Consider the following 2500-nt stretch of genomic DNA (forward strand, 5'->3'; position numbering starts at 1 on the left):
TATAGGTACATACATAGACACACACACACACATGTAAATATATATATATATATATATATATATATATATATATATATATATATTTTTTTTTTTTTTTTTTTTTTTTTTTTTTTTTCTTTCTTTCTTTTTGTTCTTTCTTTCTTTTTCTTTTTCTTTCTTTTTTATAACCAAAAACAATGATATTGTTTGGTTTGCCCGGGGATCCATCATGTGTGTAAGGATAATGTGGTCCACGAGGCGCGCAATGGTTCAGTTCAGGGTAATTTTAATTCATTCAATAATGAACAAGGTCGACAATGAGTCCAACGAATGAATCTGGGACTTGATCCGAGACTTACTTACTTTACGACAAAGCCTGGTCCTGTTAATTAGGACCTAGTCCTGGAGTTGGAGTTGTGAGAAAACCTCCCACTACTCGACCACCAAGCCATACCATTCTTCCACCAACACTACTTGATATATATATATATATATATATATATATATATATATATATATATATATATATATTTTTAAAAGAAAAACACAGTATAGATCTGCCTTTTTCGATCAGCCACTTTCTCTCTCTCTCTCACTTTCTCTTTCTCTCTCTTTGTCAATCTTTCTCTTCCTCTCTTTTTCTCTTTTTCCTTCTTTCTCCCTACAGTCAATGCTTTGTCATAGGCACGCTCCCCTCCAATGCAGCCAGGGTGTGCCACTTACAGACTTACCTAGTTTCCTAATTTCTTGATCCATTAAAATTTTAGCTGAATACCTCTCAGTACCATCGATTGCAGTCATTTCAGATCAGCTTAAAATTATGTGATTGGCTGGAAAAAAAAAAAAAAAAAAAAAACGAGAGAAATAATGGGAGAAAGTATGCAATATGCCACCTTGTCTCATAAATCATTATGTATCCGTTTCACTCTCTCTTTGTTTTCACTATCCATTTATCTCTCTATTAGCCCTTTGTTACATCTAACCCAACTCACTACCACTCACTATGTTGACACGGAACCATGCAGACAAAACCATGTAGGTTGGCAAGGGGTCTGTGCATTTACCAGTCTACCGAGAGAGAGAGAGAAAGAGCGACATTGGTCAACAAGCGAGGAAGAGAAAGAGAGACAGGAGGAACTTGTGATGACTTCATTGGATCCAATACTCTTATGGTCATAAGGCCAAGTTTGCACACAAGCAATGGGTTGGTGTTTTAACTGAAAGGGGGTTTGCTGCAGGAGAAGGGAGTGAAAAATGAATCTTTTTTTTTGGTAAAAAAATTCCTGAACTGAACCATTGCACACCCCGTGGACCACATTACCCTTACACACATGATGGGTCCCCGGGGAAACCAAGCAATATATATATATATATATATATATATATATATATATATATATATATATATATATTTATTATTATTATTATTAATGTTTTTATATATAAATTATTTTGTTATTCTGTAATCGGGGCTGTGAACTGTAAAGTCTTATGCATTATAATGGCTGAATATATATGGGTAAAAAGAAGGGATGATATGTAAATAAGTCCCTGAGATCTTCCTGGTCCCAGAGTTTCATTTTTCTAGCCCTTTGTAAACTATGCACTTTTAGCGTTTAAAACATAAAAATTGCAATTTTGGCGTGTTGCCAAAATGCTCAGAAGTCACCTACCCCAAGAAAACATGCATCTCTATAAAAGCTTTTGAACGTGCAGTCAACCATCTCTCTATCTATTTCCGTTCTCGAGATATTTTGTTTCTAAATTTGTTGTACCCCTATATGTATGTATGTATGTAACTGTCGGGTGGGTCCTCCTTTGTATCTCGGCTTCTCTTGTGTCGATTCCAATGAAACTTACTACACTTCAACAATGGCCCGACTAGGTTCAGACCACAAAGTTTCATGTTCGTACCTAGTCTGAAATCCTTTTTCTAGAACCCTCAAAACCCGCTAATTGGCATAAACTGGCCCCGGCTTCAGATGAGAGAGATAGAGAAGAAATAGAGATAGATAGAGAGAGAGAGATAGAGAAATAGATAGATAGAGAGAGGAAGTGAGAGAGATAGAGAACATGTCAGGTCAGAACCTTTGCAAAGGTCATGATACTATTGATATAATTGATAATATTGATATAATTGTTATAATTGCTATGATTGACTCTGCTAGACGAAAACATGCAATAAACTTCATTTCCTAAAAGAATATAATTATAATTCTTTATAGAGTAGAGTTTTTCCAAAACCCGCTCATACAAGAGAGAGAGAGAGAGAGAGAGAGAGAGAGAGGGAGGAAAAATAGAGAGAGAGGGAGATAGATCTTTGTAAACTATGTATTTTAAGCGTTTAGAACATAAAAATTAAAATTTTGGATTGTTGCCAAAATGCTCAGAAGTCGCCTACCCTAAGAAGACGTGCTTCTTTATAAAACCTTTCGAACGAGTGGTCAACCATCTCTCTATTACCGTTCTCGAGATAATTTGTTTCTAAATGTATCGTACCCCTATTTGTATGTATGTATAT

At 35.2% G+C, this 2500-nt stretch overlaps 1 protein-coding gene across 1 annotated transcript in view; it reads right to left on the reverse strand.

Moving 5' to 3' along the window:
* Positions 1-2500, reverse strand: part of LOC138860674 (probable glutamate receptor) — a 26007-nt gene that overhangs the window by 1225 nt on the left and 22282 nt on the right. The window lies entirely within an intron of this gene.

Source organism: Penaeus vannamei, chromosome 42, assembly GCF_042767895.1.
Source record: "Penaeus vannamei isolate JL-2024 chromosome 42, ASM4276789v1, whole genome shotgun sequence".
Lineage (NCBI taxonomy): Eukaryota > Metazoa > Arthropoda > Malacostraca > Decapoda > Penaeidae > Penaeus > Penaeus vannamei.